This window comes from Triticum aestivum, chromosome 1A (genome assembly GCF_018294505.1).
Source record: "Triticum aestivum cultivar Chinese Spring chromosome 1A, IWGSC CS RefSeq v2.1, whole genome shotgun sequence".
Classification (NCBI taxonomy): Eukaryota; Viridiplantae; Streptophyta; class Magnoliopsida; order Poales; family Poaceae; genus Triticum; species Triticum aestivum.
Genome location: NC_057794.1, coordinates 463,773,530 through 463,798,068, shown reverse-complemented (window position 1 = coordinate 463,798,068; position 24,539 = coordinate 463,773,530).

The following is a 24,539-nucleotide window of genomic DNA, read 5'->3' as shown; positions in this document are numbered from 1 at the left end:
TTGGCAACTCTTTATACTATTTTTGGGACTAACATATTGATCCAGTGCCCAGTGCCAGTTCCTGTTTGTTGCATGCTTTTTGTTTCGCAGTAAATCCATATCAAACAGAGTCCAAACGGGATAAAAACTGACAAAGATTTTTTTTGGAATATATGTGATTTTTGGGAAGAAAAATCAACACGAGACGATGCCCTAGGGGGCCACGAGGCAGGGGGCGTGCCCCAGGGGGTCAGGCGCGCCCTGGGCCCTCGTGGCCACCCCGTAAGGCAGTTGATGCCCTTCTTTCGCCACAAGAAATCTAATATCCGGATAGAGATCATATTAAAATTTTAGTCAAATCAAAGTTATGGATCTTCGAGAATTTAAGAAACGGTGAAAGGGCAGAATCCAAGAACGCAGAAACAGAGAGAGAGACAGATCCAATCTCGGAGGGGCTCTCGCCCCTCCGCCTCCATGGAGGCCATGGACCAGAGAGGAAACCCTTCTCCCACCTAGGGAGAAGGTCAAGGAAGAAGAAGAAGGGGGGCTCTCTCCCCCTCGCTTCCGGTGGCGCCGGAACGCCGCCGGGGGCCATCATCATCATCGCAATCTACACCAACACCTCCGCCATCTTCACCAACATCTCCATCACCTTGCCCCCTCTATCTACAGCGGTCCACTCTCCCGCAACCCGCTGTACCCTCTACTTGAACATGGTTCTTTATGCTTCATATTATTATCCAATGATGTGTTGCCATCCTATGATGTCTGAGTAGATTTTCGTTGTCCTATCGGTGGTTGATGAATTACTATGATTGATTTAATTTGCTTGTGGTTATGTTGCTATCCTTTGGTGCCCATCATATGAGCGCGTGAAAGATCGTGGATGTCGCCTAGAGGGGGGGTGAATAGGCGTTTTAAAATAATTACGATTTAGGCTTGAACAAATGTGGAATAAACCTAGCGGTTAATTTGTCAAGCACAAAACCTAAAACAACTAGGCTCACCTATGTGCACCAACAACTTATGCTAAGCAAGATAAGCAACTATGTGATAGCAAGATATATGACAAGAAACAATATGGCTATCACTAAGTAAAGTGCATAAGTAAAGAGCTCGGGTAAGAGATAACCGAGGCATGCGGAGACGACGATGTATCCCGAAGTTCACACCCTTGCGGATGCTAATGTCCGTTTGGAGCGGTGTGGAGGCACAATGCTCCCCAAGAAGCCACTAGGGCCACCGTAATCTCCTCACGCCCTCGCACAATGCAAGATGTCGTGATTCCACTAAGGGACCCTTGAGGGCGGTCACCGAACCCATACAAATGGCAACCCTTGGGGGCGGTCACCGAACCCGTACACTTTGGCAACCCTTGGGGGCGGTCACCGGTACCTGTCAAATTTCTCGGGGCGATCTCCACAACCTAATTGGAGACCCCGACACTTGCCTGGAGCTTTACACCACAATGATTGAGCTCCGAACAACACCAACCGTCTAGGGCGCCAAGGTACCCAAGAGGAACAAGCTCTAGGGTGCCCAAACACCCAAGAGTAATAAGCTTCTCAAACTTCACTTCCATGTATCACCGTGGAGAACTCAAATCGATGCACCAAATGCAATGGCAAGGGCACATGGAGTGCCCAAGTCCTTCTCTCTCAAATCCCACCGGAGCAACTAATGCTAGGGAGGAAAATGATAGGAAGAACAAGAAGGAGAACACCAAGAACTCCAAGATCTAGATCCAAGGGGTTCCCCTTACATAGAGGAGAAAGTGATTGGTGGAAATGTGGATTTAGATCTCCTCTCTCTTTTCCCTCAAAAACTAGCAAGAATCCATGAAGGGATTGAGAGTTAGCAAGCTCAAAGAAGGTCAACAATGGGGGCAAAAATGAGCTCAAGAGATGGGGAACCATTGGGGAAGAAGACCCCCTTAAATAGGTCCCCACGAATCTGCCCGTTATGTACAGAATAACATAGGAGCGGGACAACATCTATGAGCACCGGTACAACCAGTAATAGGCAATAAGCGGTACAACCGGCCCACAACCGCCCAACAACCGCACCACAACAGAGACCAGTCCGGTGGTAGAGCGATACATGACCGGTACAACCTCCGGACCAATTCTGGAGCGGTACAACCGCTCTAAACATCGGTTGTACCGGTCAAGTGGTACAACCTCTCCATGGGGCGGTACAACCTCTCTGTGTAAAACAGGCAATATCAAAACAGCCACAACTTTCGCATACGAGCTCTGAATTCAATGAAACCAAGTTTGTTGGAAAGCTAACGACAAGGGCTAACACAATCTTGAGATAAATAACAATAAGAAGCAAATGAGAAAAGGACCATAATAAAATGGTGAGAACCCATCCTAGGAAAATACCGGTAAAACCTCCAACACCGAAAACATCATAGAAGATGCATGCGAACTCCGTTTTCGATGAACTCAAGCTTGTCATCAAGATGACCATAAGCTCTAAGACTCACAAATGGAACCAAACAAGAACCAAGAAATATGATACAAGGATGCAATGGTTTGAGCTCTCGACTAACGATACGATCAAGCTACTCCCTAGAGAGCCCCCCTTGATAGTACGGCAATCGATCCTACAACCCGGTCTCCCAACTACCACTATGAGACCGGTAAAATAGAAAACCTATCAAGGGCAAACCTTTGCCTTGCACATAGTCCACTTGAGCTAGATGATGACGATCTTGACTTCCTCAAGTTGGATCACCTTTCTTGATTGTGTTGGCTCAATGAAGACTAGTTGATTGCTCCCCCATACTCCACTATGGGTGAGCCACTCTTTGGCACATCTTCACAATTCCATTGACACCACAATGGACAGCAAGCTTCAAGCTTGATTGCTCCCCCATACTCCATTATGGGTGAGCCACTCTTCGAGTTGCTCCACTTGAACTTGCACACTGCAAACTTGATGACGATCTCCACTTGATGTCATCCTCCATGGGTTGTATGAGATCTTCCTCTTGACGCAAGACCATGGAAACATACCTAACCCCACAAAGAACTCTCACGTAGACCATCGGTTAGTACACAAAGCATAATGGACAATGCTTACCATACCATGGGATCACTAGATCCCTCTCGGTACTTCTTCTACGCTTTTGTGAGTTGATCAACTTGATTCACTCTTGACTTAGTCTTGATCAACATTGAATCTTTCCAACTCTCATTTGGATGATGTCTTGAAGGTAACCATGAATGATCACACAATCTTCTTCTTCAAGACATGCTTGCAATAAGCTCAACTCACACGTGACCAATCTTTGGATAATTCCTTGAAAAGCACTTTGGCCATCTCAACTCACACATGACCAATCTTTGGAAAATTCCTTGAAAAGCACTTTAGCCATCTCATAAATTCCTTGAAACCAACACATGGACTTCAAGACAATCCTATGGACAAATGCTTCAAATATAACTCAAGGCAACCGTTAGTCCATAGAGATTGTCATCAATTACCAAAACCACACATGGGGGCACCGCATGTCCTTTCAGCGCGCGCGTGGATCACACCATAGGGTTAGTTGTATGTTGATAGGACTATGTATTGGAGGGCAAGAGTGACATAAACTTCAGCCTAGCATAGAAATTGATGCATAAGGGATTAAAGGGCGACCAATATATCTTAATGCTATGGTTGGGTTTTACCTTAATGAACGTTAGTAGTTGCGGATGCTTGCTAATAGTTCCAATCATAAGTGCATAGAATTCCAAGTCAGGGATGACATGCTAGCAGTGGCCTCTCCCACATAAAACTCGCTATCGGTCTAGTAAAGTAGTCAATTGCTTAGGGACAATTTCGCAACTCCTATCACCACTTTTCCACACTCGCTATACTAACTTTATTGCTTCTTTATCCAAACAGCCCCTAGCTTTTATTTACGTGCTCTTTATTATCTTGCAAACCTATCCAAAAACACCTACAAAGTACTTCTAGTTTCATACTTGTTCTAGGTAAAGCAAACGTTAAGTTTGCGTAGAATTGTATCAGTGATCGATAGAACTTGAGGGAATATTTGTTCTACCTTTAGCTCCTCGTTTGATTCGGCACTCTTACTTATGGAAAACTGTTGCGATCCCCTATACTTGTGGGTTATCAAGACCTTTTTCTGGCGCCCTTGCCGGGGAGCAATAGCGTGTCGTGAATATTCTCGTGTGTGCTTGTTTGCTTTATCACTAAGTAATTTTTATTTTATGTTCTAAGTTGTTTTCTATCTTTATTTATGGGTAGGAAACGCAAAATACCCCAAAAATTAGGTGTACCTGCTACACCAATGGTTGAAGAACCACTCAAAATCTATCACACTCCTGAAGCTTTTTACCTGGATCATCTTCGATCCCTATGTGCTCGTGCTGAAACCCCAACTAGCTTAGTTGAGGGCAAATCTTTAGATGAGCATGCTTGTTATGTGTGACACCGCTTATCTCAAAAAGGGAAACTTTTATTGGATCAAATTCGTCGTTTGCAATGCTATGCTTGGAATTTATGTGAAATTTATGATTTTACTTGTTGTTCTGAAGACCCTAAGAAACACCTTCCCTACCAATGTAAGTTTAGTGATAATGGAATCGTATCTTCGTATGCTAAGGGTGTTTATAATTACTATGATGTTCAACAAATTGAAGAATTTGTTGCTTTTAAGGGTGCTTATGAAATTGCTTCTTTGATTGGAAAGTATGATGCTACTGAGGACTCCTCCGCTGTCCAAGAAGAGACTAATATTTTGCAGGAGTCCATGGAAGAAGAAATTGATGAAACTATTAGCTCATTGGATGAAAAAGATGAGGAGGAGAGCGAAGAACAAAAGGAGGAAGAGCGGATTGATCACCCATGCCCACCATCTAATGAGAGTAACTCTTTATCCCATACAATGTTTAATTTCCCTTCGTGCTTACCGAAGGATGATTGCTATGATGATTGTTATGATCCCGCTGATTATTTTGAAATATCCCTTTTTGATGATGCTTGCTATGCTTGTGGCCAAGATGCCAATATGAATTATGCATATGGAGATGAACTTGCTATAGTTCCTTATGTTAAACATGAAATTGTTTCTATTTCACCCACACATGATAGTCCTATTATATTTTTGGATTCTCCCGACTACACTATATCGGAGAAGTTTGCCCTTATTAAGGGTTATATTGATGGGTTGCGTTTTACTACTACGCATGATGATTTTGATAGATATAGTATGCATGTGCTTTCTGCTCCTACTTTCAATTATTATGAGAGAGGAACTATATCTCCACCTCTCTATGTTTCTGACATGATAAAATTGCAAGAAACTGTTTATACTATGCATTGGCCTTTACTTTGTGTGCATGAATTGTTCTTTTATGACATGCCGATGCATAGGAAGAGAGTTAGACTTCGTCATTGCTTGATATATGTTGCTTTATGCTCACTACTAAATGCCAAATCATTGCTAATTCAAATTGGCTTTGATATACCTTGGGATCCGGGTGGATCCATTACTTGAGCACTATTTGCCTAGCTTAATGGCTTTAAAGAAAGCGCTGCCAGAGAGACAACCCGGAAGTTTTAGAGAGTGATTTATTTCTGTTGTGTGCTCTTATAAGGTTTAAAAATAAAAATAATGTGCCAAGGTTTGCCTTTAGGATGTTTTAGATTGCTTCTTGGTTTGTAAGATGCAGGACAGAAACTTTGGCTGTAGTGCGCGACTTTACATTTTTAACTGGAACGTCAAATGGTTATGAAACGTTTTGCATTGTCTTTCTATACAAATTGTTTATTTTTCCTAATTGTTTTGGAGTACCAGAGGTATGGTGCATGTTCAGATTATTACAGACTGTTCTGTTTTAGACAGATTCTGTTTTTGATGCATAGTTTGCTTGTTTTGATGAAACTATAGATTTATATCAGTGGATTAAGCCATGGAAAAGTTATATTATAATAGCTACAATGAAAAAAAACAAAATATGAATAGGTTTTCAACAGTACTTAGAGTAGTTATTTGCTTTATTATACTAACGGATCTTACCGAGTTTTCTGTTGAGTTTTGTGTGGACGAAGTGTTCGAAGATCGAGGAGGTCTCGATGTGAGAAGAAGGAGGATTGGCAAGAGCTCAAGCTTGGGGATGCCCGAGGCACCCCAAGTAAATATTCAAGGAGACTCAAGCGTCTAAGCTTGTGTATGCCCCGGAAGGCATCCCCTCTTTCTTAAACAAGTATCGGTATGTTTTCGGATTCGTTTCGTTCATGCGATATGTGCAAATCTTGGAGCGTCTTTTGCATTTAGTTTTCATTTTCATTTTATGCACCATGCTAGTATGAGATAGTCCTTGGTTGATTTATAGAATGCTCTTTGCACTTCACTTAAATCTTTTGAGTATGGCTTTATAGAATGCTTCATGTGCTTCGCTTATATCATTTGAAGTTTGGATTGCCTGTTTCTCTTCACATAGAAAACCGCCATTTGTATAATGCTCTTTTGCTTAACTTATATTTGTTAGAGCTTGGGAATATCCTTTGTAGAAAGAATTAAACTCTCTTGCTTCACTTATATCTATTTAGAGAGTTGACAGGAATTGGTCATTCACATGGTTAGTCATAAACTCCTACATAAAACTTGTAGATCACTGAATATGATATGTTTGATTCCTTGCAATAGTTTTGCGATATAAAGGTGGTGATATTAGAGTCGTGATAGTTGAGTAATTGTAAAATTGAGAAATACTTGTGTTGAGGTTTGCAAGTCCCATAGCATGCACATATGGTGAACCGTTATGTAACGAAGTTGGGGCATGAGGTACTTATTGATTGTCTTCCTTATGAGTGGCGGTCGGGGACGAGCGATGGTCTTTTCCTACCAATCTATCCCCCTAGGGGCATGCGTAGTAGTACTTTTCTTTGAGGGCTAATAAAATTTTGCAATAAGTATGTGAGTTCTTTATGACTAATGTTGAGTCCATGGATTATACGCACTCTCACCCTTCCATCATTGCTAGCCTCTTCGGTACCGTGCATTGCCCTTTCTCACCTCGAGAGTTGGTGCAAACTTCGCCAGTGCATCCAAACCCCGTGATACGATACACTCTATCACACATAAGTGTCCTTATATCTTCCTCAAAACAGCCACCATACCTACCTACTATGGCATTTCCATAGCCATTCCGAGATATATTGCCATGCAACTTCCATCATCATCATATACATGACTTGAGCATTTATTGTCATATTGCTTTGCATGATCGTAAGATAGCTAGCATGATGTTTTCATGGCTTGTCCATTTTTTGATGTCATTGCTATGCTAGATCATTGCACATCACGGTACACTGCCGGAGGCATTCATATAGAGTCATATCTTTGTTCTAGTATCGAGTTGTAATATTGAGTTGTAAGTAAATAAAAGTGTGATGATCATCATTATTGGAGCATTGCCCCAGTGAGGAAAGGATGATGGAGACTATGATTCCCCCACAAGTCGGGATGAGACTCCGAACGAAAAGGAAAGAAAAAAAGAGAAAGGACAAAAAAAGGAAGTCCCAAAAAAAGAAAAAAAATTAGAGAAAAAGAGAGAAGGGGCAATGTTACTATCCTTTTACCACACTTGTGCTTCAAAGTAGCACCATGTTCTTCATATAGAGAGTCTCTTGAATTATCACTTTCATATACTAGTGGGAATTTTCATTATAGAACTTGGCTTGTATATTCCTATGATGGGCTTCCTCAAATGCCCGAGGTCTTCATGAGCAAGCAAGTTGGATGCACACCCACTTAGTTTCCAGTTTGAGCTTTCATACACTTATAGCTCTTAGTGCATCCGTTGCATGCCAATCCCTACTCCTCGCAATTGACATCAATTGATGGGCATCTCCATAGCCCGTTGATTAGCCGCGTCGATGTGAGGCTTTCTTCCTTTTTGTCTTCTCCACACAACCTCCATCATCATATTCTATTCCACCCATAGTGCTATGTCCATGGCTTGCGCTCATGTATTGCGTGAGGGTTGAAAAAGCTGAAGCACGTTAAAAAGTATGAACCAATTGCTCGGCTTGTCATCGGGGTTGTGCATGATTTGAATGATTTGTGTGGTGAAGATGGAGCATAGCCACACTATATGATTTTGTAGGGATGAGCTTTCTTTGGCCATGTTATTTTGATAAGACATAATTGCTTGGTTAGTATGCTTGAAGTATTATTTTATTAATGTCAAATGATAGACTATTGCTTTGAATCACTCGTGTGTTATTCATGCCATGATTAGATATGTGATCAAGATTATGCTAGGTAGCATTCCAAATCAAAAATTATATTTTTTATCATTCACCTATTCGAGGACGAGCAGGAATTAAGCTTGCGGATGCTGATAAGTCTTTGTTGTATCTATAATTTTTGATTGTTCCGTGCCAATATTCTACAACTTTCATATACTTTTGGCAACTCTTTATACTATTTTTGGGACTAACATATTGATCCAGTGCCCAGTGCCAGTTCTTGTTTGTTGCATGTTTTTTGTTTTGCAGTAAATCCATATCAAAAAAAGTCCAAACGGGATAAAAACTGACGGAAATTGTTTTGGAATACATGTGACTTTTGGGAAGAAAAATCAACGCGAGAGGATGCCCGAGGGGGCCATGAGGCAGGGGGCGCGCCCCAGGGGGTCAGGCACGCCCTAGGCCCCGTTGGCCACCCCGTAAGGCAGTTGATTCCCTTCTTTCTCCGCAAGAAAGATAATATCCGGATAGAGATCGTGTTAAAATTTCATCCCAATCGGAGTTACGGATCTCCGGGAATTTAAGAAATGGTGAAAGGGCAGAATCCGAGAATGCAGAAACAGAGAGAGACAGAGAGACAGATCCAATCTCGGAGGGGCTCTCGCCCCTCCGCCTCCATGGAGGCCATGGACCAGAGGGGAAACCCTTCTCCCACCTAGGGATAAGGTCAAGGAAGAGGAAGAAGAAGGGGGGGGGCTCTCCCCCTCGCTTCTGGTGGCGCCGGAACACCGTCGGGGGCCATCATCATCACCACAATCTACACCAACACCTCCGCCATCTTCACCACCATCACCTTCCCCCCTATCTACAGCGGTCCACTCTTCCGCAGCCCACTGTACTCTCTACTTGAACATGGTGCTTTATGCTTCATATTATTATCCAATGATGTGTTGCCATCCTATGATGTCTGAGTAGATTTTTGTTGCCTATCGGTGGTTGATGAATTACTATGATTGATTTAATTTGCTTGTGGTTATGTTGTTGTCCTTTGGTGCCCATCATATGAGTGCGCGCATGGATTACACCATAGGGTTAGTTGTATGTTGATAGGACTATGTATTGGAGGGCAAGAGTGACAGAAACTTCAGCCTAGCATAGAAATTGATGCATACGGGATTAAAGGGGGACCAATATATCTTAATGCTATGGTTGGGTATTACCTTAATGAACTTTAGTAGTTGCAGATGCTTGCTAATAGTTCCAATCATAAGTGCATAGAATTCCAAGTTAGGGATGACATGCTAGCAGTGGCCTCTCCCACATAAAACTTGCTATCGGTCTAGTAAAGTAGTCAATTGCTTAGGGATAATTTTGCAACTCCTATCACCACTTTTCCACACTCACTATACTAACTTTATTGCTTCTTTATCTAAACAGCCCCTAGCTTTTATTTACGTGCTCTTTATTATCTTGCAAACCTATCCAAAAACACCTACAAAGTACTTCTAGTTTCATACTTGTTCTAGGTAAAGCAAACGTTAAGCGTGCGTAGAGTTGTATCCGTGGTCGATAGAACTTGAGGGAATATTTGTTCTACCTTTAGATCCTCGTTGGGTTCGACACTCTTACTTATCGAAAACTGTTGCGATCCCCTATACTTGTGGGTTATCATTGTGTCGTCGTCATATTGAATGATCGGATAATCTTTTTGTGTGGTGCATGGGAAAGGCAACTGAATTGCACCCTGAATAAAAGCATCATTGATGACGGCTTGTAGTAAATTGGCTGCCAGCACAAAAATTAATGGAGATAATGGATCTCCTTGGCGCACTCCACTTTTGCAATGAAACTGTTGGTCGGGCACACCATTTAATAGAACTGAAGATTTGCCAGATGATAAAATGGCCTGATCCAGTCTAGCCATTTATCTTAAACCCCATGTGTTGCATTATATCTAACATGGCATCATGTTCAATTATATCAAACGCTTTGGCGAAATCCAGCTTAAGTAGGACTATTGGTTTTTTCGAAGCTTTGCATTGATAGATATATTCAAATGCCCATGCCAGACAGTCCTGGATCGATCGACCTTTCAAAAACCCATATTGATTTCGATGCACAATCTTCAGTATAAGTCTTTGTAGTCGATTGGCAAGTAACTTTGTAATCATCTTGAGACAATAGTTAAGTAGCATGATGGGTCTGAAATCATTGACTGAAGTTCGTGCATTAATTTTTGGTATAAATGTAATGAAACTCTCATTGATGCTCTCAAGGTTCAAATTGCCAGCACGGAATTGATTGCATAAGTTGTATAAGTCCTCTTTGATCACGTGCCAATAAGTTTTTAGAAAATGTCCAGTGAAGCCATCCGGCCCGGGCACTCGATCAGTCGGCATATATTTTATCACATCGTCTATTTCTTGGTGTGTGAAAGGTACCGTAAGTTGATCTAGATCCTCTACCCGTTTGATGATTCTGGCTAGATCAAACTTCATCTCATGTTTTGCAGAAGAGCCAAGGCGTTTTTGAAGGCTTGGAAAATAACCGCCTCTTTCCATGCATGATCTTCTACACAGTAACCCTCTTCTGTGGTCAGTGAGGCAATATTATTTCATCTACACCTCTCTGAAGCCATTGCTTGAAAAAACTTAGGTTGCTCATCACCAAATTTGACCCAACGAATGGTGCATCTTCGTCTCCAGTATTCTTTCTGGTAGGCAAGAAGCCTTAAGATATGTTTTTAAGTATGCGACAAAAGTTGGCCTCTGGAGTGGTGAGACGTCTTTTATATTCGAGTTCATCAATTTCAAAAAGTGCTCTATTTGAGTTTTCAATAGCAATGGAGAGTTTGGAGATACCTTTGCTCCAGGTCTTAAGATCATGCCTCAATAACTTAAACTTGCGAGATAGTACAGTGCCATGTTTTCAGAGCGAACAGGTTTGGACCAAGATTTACTGACCGTTTCTAGAAAACCAGGGTGTTGCACCCAATATGATTCAAATCTGAAGATTTTCGACCGGGGGATGGAAGTCTCAATGCTTACAACACAAGGAATATGATCAGATACCGGCGACCGAGTGGTTTAATTAGAGTTTTAGGGTAAGTTGAAGTCCAGTTGTTGCTTGTAAAAAACCAATCAGTTTGTTCTAGGAGGGGGTCAAGCTGCATATTGCTCCAGGTATAAGCTCTTCCTTTGATTGGGAGTTCAATTAGACTTTGTGTGTGGATGAAGTGGAGGGGGTAGTCTCGTTGTCGGTGTCAAAACCGGTGGATCTCGGGTAGGGGGTCCCGAACTGTGCGTCTAAGGTCGATGGTAATAGGAGACAAGGGACACGATGTTTACCCAGGTTCGGGCCCTCTCTATGGAGGTAATACCCCATGTCCTGCTTGATTGATATTGATGAATATGAGTATTACAAGAGTTGATCTACCTCGAGATCGTAATGGCTAAACCCTAGAGGTCTAGCTTGTATGGCTATGATAATGAGTCTGCCCTATCCGAACTAAGTCCTCCAGTTTATATAGACACCGGGAGGATCTAGGGTTACACAAGGTTGGTTACAAAGAAAGGAATCTACATATCTAGTCGCCAAGCTTGCCTTCCACACCAAGGAGAGTCCCATCCGGACATGGGTATAGTCTTCGGTCTTCGCATCTTCACAGCCCATCAATCCGGCCCATGGCTAATAGGCCGAACGCCCGAGGACCCCTTAGTCCAGGACTCCCTCAGTAGCCCCTGAACCTGGCTTCAATGACAAGATATCTGGCGCGTAGTTCTGTCTTCGGCATTGCAAGGCGGGTTCCTCCTTCCGAACTCCAAAACAGTCTTTGGATGAAACAAACATGTCCGGATCTGCAACACATAGTCATAGAGAGTATAGTATTCCATGAATCCAATCTGCTGTCAATTTTAGTAATGTGACGTCATGCTTCCCGGTCATTATTTCGAACCGTTTCCCGTCCCGCTGTTCCATGTTTCGAGGCGTGGTTTTTATTGGCACGTCTTATCAAAGCAGAGATCGTGTCCCCTTATTGCGGGGTTTTCATCAATACGAGCATGGGTAACCCAACCGTCCCGTGGGAAAGATTCCTTAGGAATAGGCAGGTTCTTAGGATTAGGAGGAGGCGTTCAATACCCGCGGCCTTTATAAAGGAACCAAGGGCTGTCCTTTTATGCCAAACCTCTCCTCAGCCTTCCCAACCTCGAGATCTAGCACCCAAGGTACGACTTCATTGTTTCAAGCCTCCCCATCATGTCCGGACCCAGCTTTCAAGGCCGATGGGTGGCTTCCTCCATTACAGAGGGGGGTATCGCAAAGCTTCGGGCAGCCAGATATTTGACCGCGGAGGTCCACCACAGGCTTCCTGCTCAAGGACAGGTTATTTTGACCCCCAGATCTGGTGAGAGGGTCGTATTCATCTCCCACTTCCTCCGGGGGCTAGGGTTTGCTCTTCACCCCTTCGTCCGGGGGTTAATGTTTTATTACGGACTAGATTTTCATGACCTAGGCCCGGACTCTATCCTCCACGTCTCGGCGTTTATCGTTACATGCGAGGCCTTCCTCCGAACCCCCCCCCCACACTTTGGCTTATGGCTCAAGACCTTCAATGTGAAGCCGAAGGTAGTCAACGGGGAACATGTGGAGTGTGGCGGTGCTATGATCAGCCAACTCCCTAGCACTCCTTAGCCAAAAATTTCTTTTACCGAAACTTCCAATCACTGGCAGCGGGAGTGGTTTTACGTTACGGAGCCCCACAGCACCAAGTGGGTAGCTCCACCCACATTCCGTCCTGGCCCACCGTTATAGCTTGCATCATGGGTCAACAAGGGGCTAGACTGGGGATCAGTTGATGAAGTGCAGACTTTACAGAGCCGCATCCGAACCCTCCTCGAGAGAGACGTTGATCTTGTCAACGTGATCCAAGTGATGTTAGTTCGCCGAATCCTGCCATGCCAGCGCAGGTCTCGCCGCATGTGGGAGCTTAATCCAGAAGGACCACAAACCCTCCAACACTTCTTCGGCACCACACACGAAGGGATGTGGAAGTTATTTTTCAGGAAGCGGAAACATTGGCCGGACACTACCGAGGCCGCTGGCCTTAACTGCAACCGTCCAGATACCCCAGTAAGCACTTGGCCCCCAAACACTTTGTAATTATGCATACCATAATATGGTACTCCCTCCGTCCCAAAATTCTTGTCTTAGATTTGTCTAGATACAGATGTATCAAGTCACATTTTAGTATTAGATACATCCGTATCTAGACAAATCCAAGACAAGAAATTTGGGACAGAGGGAGTACTAAGGAAGCTATCTTCTTCCAGGGATGGATAAAGAAGGCAGAACTAATTATGTGTTCGGCCCCTCTGCCCGAGGGCCCAGCGAATCTTGCTCTAACAAGGATGTTGGCCCTGGCACCATACCAGATGCATGTGAAGGAGGGAGAGGCGGAGAGTGAGAGGACCAAAGATGGCCCCTATTCCAAGGGTGCATTGGACTTTGTGTCTGGAGGAATCAAAATCCCCTCATCCGAAGACAAAAGTGTAGGGGGGCCACTGTCTCCTTCCCTCCTAGGAAGAAAAGAGTCACGTCCGAAGATTGGGAGAAGCAGGCTCCTAAGCGAGGCAAGATGCCTCAGGTGGGTGGCTCGGGCTTGGAGGACGTCGAAGTGCAGTCTCATGACGAGGACAAGCCTCAGGCCAAATCGTAAGTGAACAAGGCTGTTTTAAACATGTCCCGTTCTTTTCTTATAATGCCTGGAATATATATTTTTTGCAGCTCAGTATGCAGTCTTCCTCAACAATCCTCTTCCTTGGGGGACCTTCTCCCAGAGATGATGGAAAGCGAGACACCCCCACCGGCCTCTCCGTCCAATAGGGCGGACGACTTCGAGGTGTCGTCGCGGAGGGTCTTCCTGACCAACAAGTGGTGCAAGGGATGATGAAGACATTACCCGAAGGTGATATTTCGGTGGCCCAGGGTCCAGGGAACAACAATGAGGGTCCCGAACAATCCGGTATACAACCGGATACAAATGAACGGATCCCTTCAAAGGGTGGCCGTACTCCTACGGCAGCCTCCGGAGACCCAGAGGTGCCGAATATCTTGACGAACATGCTGCAGCAGGCGTCCGTCTTGGAGGAACATCATACCTTGATAGGCACGGTGGTTGAAAAGGTCCAGTTTGATAAGAGCGGATTGGATGAGGCCTTTGCGAGCCTACTAAGAGGCTTCGAGGTTTGTACTGTAATATGTGCAATTGTGTTTTATTCGCAAAATACACCTGTGTATAGATAGTAGCCCCTGAGACTTGGGTTGGCTTCTGTAGGATCAAAAGTATGTCTAGAGGGGGGGTGATTAGACAACTTGACCAATTAAAAATCTATCCTTTTCCCAATTTTAGTCTTTGGCAGATTTTAGCTATCTTAGCACAAGTCAAGCAATCTTAACACAATTCAAGCAAGCATGCAAAGAGTCTATGAGTAGCGGAAAGTAAAGCATGCAACTTGCAAGAATGTAAAGGGAAGGGTTTGGAGAATTCAAACGCAATTGGAGACACGGATGTTTTTGTCGTGGTTCCGATACGTGGTGCTATCGTACATCCACGTTGATGGAGACTTCAACCCACGAAGGGTAACGGTTGCGCGAGTCCACGGAGGGTTCCACCCACGAAGGGTCCACGAAGAAGCAACCTTGTCTATCCCATCATGGCCATCGCCCACGAAGGACTTGCCTCACTAGCGGTAGATCTTCACGAAGTAGGCGATCTCCTTGCCCTTACAAACTCCTTGGTTCAACTCCACAATCTTTGTCGGAGGCTCTCAAGTGACACCTAGCCAATCTAGGAGACACCGCTCTCCAAGAATTAACAGATGGTGTGTTGTTGATGAACTCCTTGCTCTTGTGCTTCAAATGATAGTCTCCCTAACACTCAACTCTCTCTCACAAGATATGGATTTGGTGGAAAGAAGATTTGAGTGGGAAGCAACTTGGGAAGGCTAGAGATCAAGATTCATATGGTGGGAATGGAATATCTTGGCCTCAACACATGAGTAGGTGGTTCTCTCTCAGAAAATGTGTATTGGAAGTGTATGTATGTTCTGATGGCTCTCTCCATGAATGAAGAGTGGGTGGAGGGGTATATATAGCCTCCACACAAAAACTAACCATTTCACACAATTTACCAATCTCGGTGAGACCGAATTGAGAAACTCGGTCGGACCGATTTAGCAAACCTAATGACCGTTAGGATTTTCGGTGGGACTGAGTTGCAACTCAGTCAGACCGATATGGTTAGGGTTAGGGCATAACGTAATCTCGGTGTGACCGATTACACAAACTCGGTGGGACCGATTTTGGTAATAAGCTAACCAGAGAGTTGGTCAGGTAAACTCGGTGAGACCGATCGCTCATTTCGGTGGGACCGAAATGTTACAAAAGGGAAACAGAGAGTTTACATTGCAATCTCGATGGGACCGATCGCTCATCTCGGTAGGACCGAAACGTGATGAAGGGAAACAGAGAGATTACAACCCCATCTCGGTGTGATCGAGATCCTATCGGTGAGACCGATTTGCCTAGGGTTTGTGGCAGTGGCTATGACATCTGAACTCGGTGGCGCCGGATAGAAAGAATCGGTGGGGCCAAGGTTGACTTTTGGTTTAGGTCATATGTGGATGTGGGAAGGTAGTTGAGGGTTTTGGAGCATATCACTAAGCACTTATGAAGCAAGAACCTCATCAAGCAACACCTCATCCCTCCTTGATAGTATTGGCTTTTCCTATAGACTCAATGTGATCTTGGATCACTAAAATATAAAATGTAGAGTCTTGAGCCAATCTTTTTGTCCTTAGTATTTTGAGGGGTCCACTTTCCTCATCCATGCCATGCCATTCATTGAGCTTTTCCTGAAATATTAATCTTGGAATAGCATTAGTTCAATGAGCTATATGTTGTTAGGAATTACCAAAACCACCTAGGGATAGTTGCACTTTCAGCTTCCCTTGGGAGGTCAACGGAGGATCAAGAAGAAATATTCAAGGACTAATCTGATTAACTTGAACGCAGGCTGCTTGCCCCCTGGCTACTTCCCAGACTACGGATATTGCCGAGCTGCAACGGAAGCTTGATATGGTCGGGGATGACATTGCGTTAATCAATATGCATCTTGTCGAATCGCAAGGTATGTATTCGGAGCAGTCCCTTCACATACATTGTTGTGATATAAGCATGATGCTGAAAGTTATATACTGTAATATGCATGGCTGCAGATGGTGCTGCCGCCATTGAAATTCTTAAGGCGGAGCTGGCCTGGGCCAAGAAGCAGGCCCGGTGTAGTAATGCAGCTGCCAAAAAGGCATCGGCTGAGTTAAAAGCCGAACGAGCTGCTCGGCGTCAAGACGAGGAGAAGATATCTGCGATGGAGTTCAAACTAAAAAATGCTGCTAGCCGCTGTGAACTCCTTGAGAAGGATAATGAAGCCAAAACGGCTGAACTTGACAAGGCCTTACACGAGGTGAGAGAAGCGCGGTCTGAATCCAGAGCAGCCCGTGAGGAGATCCGGCAAGCTGGGGAGATTGCGGCTGGTAAGCCCTTTTTGCTACAGACTAAGTTCGGCGATCCGAACTATGCTCAGCTTAACCAATTGTGGAGTTCTCCGGACGAGTTTTTAGACTTGCCGAAGAGTTTTTCTGATGCGGTGCAGTTTTACCAGGCGCGAGAGGGGTATGCAACGGAGAAGCTTTTCTGGTCACAATTCGGCGCGTCGAAGCGCCCCCCATTTCTGAATGAGCAGATGTCCCAGTGGGCCGAGCTTCATAGGATATTCGGCGCTGCCATGATGAACGTCATAATCCCGTTATGGCCAACTGAGCCTGTTCCGAATAGATACTTCGGCTTGGTACAGCGGCTTGTTGACGCGGTGCCACGTATTGACGCTGTGAAGCGGTCAGTGTGCATCAAGGGTGCACGGATGGCCTTTGCCCGAGTCAAGACATTCTGGGGGAAGATGAAGGCCACTGATGTTGCGGGGAAGAGTCCACCCAAGGGCAAGGACCGCCACGGGCCGGAGCATTATTTTCAAGATGTCCTAGTGGCCGCCCGCTTGATAGAGGGTCAATGCTCGAAAGACATAATGTTCGAGTGAGGTGTATGATAATTGTACGAGACAATTTTATAGTTAATCTGTTTTTATGTTGCTCGAAAGTTTGTGTTCCTCCTGTGTGGCCGTTTTAATATAACCTGAAAGTTTTCCAGTCGTTGGCTTCATCCCCCTCATAGGAAGTACGGGGGTGTTCGGAAAAGCATTTGATCACTCTTGACCCAACGTCTTGGTCCGTGAAGGAGGTATCAAAGCGGCGAACCAGGCAACCAGACTATAGGGCGTTAACACTTTCACTTAGCCATAGGAGTTTTATGGTGGGTCTACGACATAGCCCCTGGTATGTACGCGGCTTATTCTTTCGACGCGTTTACATATTTGACCGGAAAGAGGTCCTTCGTGTGACAAGGAGGAATCGCTAGAGATTTCAATAAGTCATCAAGTGGTTGACCAGCTCTCACCGCATCATGACAGTCAGTTTTCAGCTTTCTCTACTGAGGTGCTGAGCCAGGTGAACCGGAAGCACAATCGCAGTAGTTCTTCCTTTACTACCCTAGCCGATAGAGTGGAAGTAGGATAGCAAGCACAGGAGCCGGGCAACCCAACTATTGACCCAAGATATGATTCGGAGCTGATGCATATAAGGCCAAACTCGCGACGCCGAAGTACGCTGTAAAAGCTCTTTGGACTTTGTTGGCAACTCATTTGTTCCCGTATCGATCCCCTGGCAAGTTAAGCCTGGGGTATATTTGTGAAACAACCATAGGGGCGTTGAGGGAGTCCTGGATTAGGGGGTCTCCGGACAGCCAGACTATATCCTTTGGCCGGACCGTTGGACTATGAAGATACAAGATTGAAGACTTTGTCCCGTGTCCGGATGGGACTCTACTTGGCGTGGAAGGAAAGCTAGGTAGTACGGATATGGATATCTCCTCCTTTGTAACCGACCTTGTGTAACCCTAGCCCCCTCCGGTGTCTATATAAACCGGAGGGTTTTAGTCCGTAGGACAACATACAATCATACCATAGGCTAGCTTCTAGGGTGTAGCCTCTCCGATCTCGTGGTAGATCAACTCTTGTAATACTCATATCATCGAGAATAAATCAAGCAGGGCGTAGGGTTTTACCTCCATTAAGAGGGCCCGAACCTGGGTAAAACATCATGTCCCCTGCCTCCTGTTACCATCCGCCTTAGACGCACAGTTCGGGACCCCCTACCCGAGATCCGCCGGTTTTGACACCGACATTGGTGCTTTCATTGAGAGTTCCTCTGTGTTGTCGTTGTTAGGCTTGATGGCTCCTACGATCATCGATAGCGATGCATTCCAGGGTGAGACTTTTCTCCCCGGACAGATCTTTGTGTTCGGCGGCTTCGCACTACGGGCCAACTCGTTTGGCCATCTGGAGCAAATCGAAAGTTATGCCCCTGGCCACCAGGTCAGGTTTGGAAGCTTAAACTACACGGCCGATATCTGCGGAGACTTGATCTTCGATGGATTCGAGCCCCTACCTTGTGCGCCGCGCGGTCACGATGAGTACGATTTAGCTCTACCATCAGACAGTGTTCAAGAAATCGCACCGGCAGCCGCTCAGACCCTCAATTCGGAGCCAGTTGTGCCATCCATGGATGGGTGGATAGACCCCGCCACAGAGGCCGTATCCTCAGCGGCGATCGAGCCGAATATCGACCTTACCCTTCACGAGAGCTGTGTTTCCAAACTGCCGGATCCTTCTCCAGCCACAGACTCCAAACCGCCTGCGCATGTTCCTGTCGAATCCGATTGGGCGCCGATCATGGAGTTCACCTCCATGGATATTTTTCAGCACTCGCCCTTCGGCGACATACTGAACTCATTAAGGTCTCTCTCCTTGTCAGGAGGGTCCTGGCTGAACTATGTCCGGCAGGATTGGGACGCGGATGACGAAGAAATTCGCCGCCCACCCACCACCCACTTAGTAGCCACTGTCGATGACTTAACCGACATGCTCGACTTCGACTCCGAAGACATCGACGGTATGGACAACGATGCGGGAGGTGAAGAGGAACCACTGCCCACAGGGCACTGGACGCCCATTTCGTCACATGAGGTATACATGGTGGACACACCCAAAGAAAACAATGACGAGGAACGGAAGGACGCAGTGAAGGGTTGTTCCCTCGAGAAGCAGTCAAAGCGGCAGTGTAGACGCCGCTCCAAATCCCGCCTCGGCAGAAATAACATTCATATGGACCCAACGATAGAGCAGGGTGAACCATCGCCCGACCAGGGCAACACGGGGAATCAAACCGAACAACCCGGCTCCGTCGAAGATAACAGTCTGGACGACACCACACCGGACAGGCGCCGGGAGCAACATAACACCCAACAAAGGCTTGTCGCTATGGCAAGGAGCCTGAAAAAACAAAAGCAAAGGCTCAAGGCTGCACAAGACACACTCAACATCAAACGGAGTGAAGTACTCAACACTGCAGCGAAGTATGGCCGTAATCGCCACACCAAGAGCTATCCGAAGCGCAAGTTGCTACCTGAATTTGATGAGGAGGCCTTAGATCCTCCACAATTAAAAAATAAAACGGCCATCCAGTCGGATAGACGACCTCATAGCCAACATAAAGCGGCAAACGACGCCGCACATAAACCAGTACGCGATCCGCGTAAGGGCTCACTGAAAGTGCAACTATCCCTGGGGTTTTTGGTAATTCCAAACAACATATAGCTCATTGCAGACTAAGGCATGGCCTAGTGGTGGGGAGGGGTTGATGCCTTCCCACCCAGCCAGGTTCAAGGCATGGTACTTGCAATTTGGGTTTGTTGCACCAATTATACTGTAGGGGGTTCCCTTACAGTCTTTCTGTCAAAAAAAACAACATATAGCTCATTGAGCTAACATTATTCCAAGATTAATATTTCAGGAAAAGCTCAATGAATGGCATGACATGGATGAGGAAAGTGGATCCCTCAAAATTCTAAGGACAAAAAGTTTGGCTCAAGCTTCAAGATCAAGACTCTACATTTTATATTTTAGTGATCCAAGATCACATTGAGTCTATAGGAAAAGCCAATACTATCAAGGAGGGATGAGGTGTTGCTTAATGGCTTGCTTTCTCAAAGTGCTTAGTGATATGCTCCAAAACCCTCAACTACGTTCCCACATCCACATATGACCTAAACCAAAAGTCAAACTCGGCCCCACAGATTCTATCTATCCGGCGCCACCGAGTTTCAAATGTCATATCCACTGCCACAAACCCTAGGCAAATCGGTCTCACCGATAGGGATCTTGGTCTCACCGAGATGGGATTGTAATCTCTCTGTTTCCCTTCGTAACGTTCCGGTCTTATCGAGATGAGCGATCGGTCCCACCAAGATTGCAATGTAAACTCTCTGTTTCCCTTTTGTAACATTTCGGTCTCACCGAGATGAGCGAATCGGTCCCACCGAGTTTACCTGACCAACTCTCTGGTTAGCTTATTACCAAAACCGGTCCCACCGAGTTTGTGTAATCGGTCACACCGAGATTACGTTATGCCCTAACCCTAACCATATCGGTCCTACCGAGTTGCGTCTCAGTCCCACCGAAAATCCTAACGGTCACTAGGTTTGCTGAATCGGTCCGATCGAGTTTAACCATTCGGTCCCACCGAGTTTGGCAAATTGTGTGTAACGGTTAGATTTTGTGTGGAGGCTATATATACCCCTCCGCCCACTCTTCATTCGGGGAGAGCCATCAGAACATACCTACACTTACAATACACATTTTCTGAGAGAGAACCACCTACACTTGTGTTGAGGTCAAGATATTCCATTCCAACCATATGAATCTTGATCTCTAGCCTTCCCCAAGTTGCTTTCCACTCAAATCTTCTTTCCACCAAATCCAAATCCTGTGAGAGAGAGTTGAGTGTTGGGGAGACTATCATTTGAAGCACAAGAGCAAGGAGTTCATCATCAACACACCATTTGTTACTTCTTGGAGAGTGGTGTCTCCTAGATTGGCTAGGTGTCACTTGGGAGCCTCCTACAAGATTGTGGAGTTGAACCAAGGAGTTTGTAAGGGCAAGGAGATCGCCTACTTCGTGAAGATCTACCGCTAGTGAGGCAAGTCCTTCGTGGGCGACGGCCGTGATGGAATAGACAAGGTTGCTTCTTCGTGGACCCTTCGTGGGTGGAGCCCTCCGTGGACTCGCGCAATCGTTACCCTTCGTGGGTTGAAGTCTCCATCAACGTGGATGTACGATAGCACCACCTATCGGAACCACGGCAAAAACATCCGTGTCTCCAATTGCGTTTGAATCCTCCAAACCCTTCCCTTTACATTCTTGCAAGTTGCATGCTTTACTTTCCGCTGGTCATATACTCTTTTGCATGCTTGCTTGAATTGTGTGGAGATTGCTTGACTTGTGCTAAGATAGCTAAAATCTGCCAAGAACTAAAATTGGGAAAAGGCTAGATTTTTATTTAGTCAAGTAGTCTAATCACCCCCCTCTAGACATATTTTCGATCCTACAAGTGGTATCAGAGCTTTGGTCTCCATGTGCTTTGATTTTCGTAGCTTTTGGTGATCATAGCCTTGGTTTCACAACCTAGGAGAGTATGGCGTCTAGCGAGGGAAATTATCACCGTAGAGGTCCTTACTTTGATGGCACTAATTTTGCTAGTTGGAAGCATAAGATGAAAATGCATATTCTTGGACATAACCCTGCCGTTTGGGCTATTGTGTGTATTGGCTTGCAAGGTGAATTCTTTGATGGGAAAGAACCGAACCGTGAAGCCACCGCGGAAGAGTTGAAGATGCTGCAATACAACGCTCAAGCTTGTGATATCCTCTTCAACGGATTGTGCCCCGAAGAATTCAACAAAATCAGCCGTCTTGAGAATGCAAAGGAAATTCGGGATACTTTAATTGATATGCACGAAGGTACCGACTCCGTCAAGGAATCCAAATTGGATGTGCTTCAAAGTCAACTTGACAAGTTCAAAATGAAGGATGGTGAAGGTGTCGCTGAAATATACTCTAGGCTTGCTCTTATCACAAATGAGATTGCCGGCTTAGGGAGTGAAGAGATGACTGATAGATTCATCATCAAGAAGATCCTAAGAGCCTTGGATGGACAATATGATACCGTTTGCACATTGATCCAAATGATGCCAAATTACAAAGATCTCAAGCCAACAGAAGTCATCGGAAGAATTGTTTCTCATGAGATGTCACTCAAGGATAAAGAGGAACTTCACAACAAATCAAGTGGTGCTTACAAAGCCTCATGTGAAGCCCCCACATCATCGAATGAGAAACAAACCTTCAATGAAGAATTGAGCTTAATGGTGAAGAACTTCAACAAGTTCTACAAGAGTAGAAGCAAAGAGAGAAGCTCCAATTCAAGGTCCTACAATGACAAAAGATCTTCTAGTCGAGAGCGAAATTGCTACAATTGTGGAAGGCCCAGACACTATTCCAATGAGTGTACGGCCCCCTACAAGAGAAGAGAAGATTCTCCCAAGAGAAGAAGTACAAGAGAAGAATCACCATCTAGAGAAAGAAGGAGTAGAGATGATCGTTATGAACGAAGACCCTCACGGAGAAGCAAGGATTCAGAAAGAAAGGACAAGTCATCAAGGAGCTACACAAAACGAAGACATCAAGCTCATGTTGGTGAATGGGTATCCGGCTCCGACACGGACAACCACTTCGAGAGAAGCTATCACTCTGACTCCGAATATACTCAAGATGAAGGTGTTGCCGGTCTAGCACTTGTGACAACCAACTCCTACGACATATTTGACTCACCAAATGAAGGAGTTGGAACATGCTTCATGGCTAAAGGCCCAAAGGTATCACAACCCGAGTATGTTGATTTCAATAGTGATGAAGATGACTTGTTAGGTGATGATGATTTACTTGTTGACAACTCTAGTGATGAATACTATGATGAAACGTCAATTAATCATGCTAATCAAGATAAAACGAATGACAATGATAACGAGAAGATTGAGTCTCTTACTAAAGAACTAAACACTCTTAAGTTAGCTCATGAAACTATCTTAGAAGATCATCGAGAACTTTTAAGGACTCATGAGAAATTGCGCTTTGAAAAGCTCAACCTTGAGCAAGAGCATGAGTTCTTAAAAGCAATCAATGATGATCTTCGCAAGAAAAGTTCTTCTTGCATTGCCAAGTGTTTACTCTTATCCACTTACATGCCTCAAGTCAAGTCTAGTAACAAGAACAAGAAAGATTCTTCCTCTAGTAGTAACAATAATCATGCTAAATCCAATATTGTTGCTTCTAGTAGTTCTCTTGATTCCACTAATGATTCTCTTAGCCAAGTTACACTTGAGCAAGAAAATAGCTTATTGAAGGGAATTATAGAGAAAGGTGTTTACAAGAGCCTTGCCGGAAGTAAGCAATCGAGAAAATTGTACGCAAGCAAGGAAGGCACCAGAAGAATCAAGGTGTTGGTTTTGAATGAAAGTTCAATGCCAATGGAGTTGAGTGGGAAGAAGATCAATACCCCAAGACGAAGTTTGTTCCTCAACAAGAGAAGTATGATCCTACTTCTCTCAAAGGGACACAAGCTCAATATGATCTTCCACCACAAGACCACAAGCGAAAAGGAAAGGACAAGCTTCAAGAGGAAATTGATGCATTTGAAGAAGCTCCTAAGGCCTTGGTCAAGTGGGTTCCCAAGACTACTTCAAGTTCAACATCATCAAGTACAACTACAACACCGAGGATTCCCATCAAGATGGTGTGGATGCCGAAGAAGAAGAACTAGAGAGGTCTTGAGGGTGACTCCGCCAACATACTTCACTCTTATCATCTTGGCAAGAACAAGTGCAATCAACTTCCACATCTTGCACTAGTTCAAGGAGTCACAAACCCTCTTGTTGGTAAGACAAGGGAAAAGGTAACCTAAAAGCTTTCATAGACATCATCTTGTGTGTGCATCACTTTATGTCTATGGATATCCTTGTTTGTTCCTTGTGGGACTAACCTGTGTAGGTATTGAAAGTGCAACTCACTCCAATGGATAGCTCCAAATGATCTACATCAACATTGAGCATCCACATCTTCAACATCTACATGAAGTCATCATCGAGAAAACCCAAGGTTAGTTCATCCCTCTTAGGGGGAATCTCACATCTAGGGGGAGCTTTACTCTAAGAATTGAGCTAAAGCAACTCTAATGGTGTGAACACAACAAATGCTTTATGTAAAAGTGGTAACCCCACTT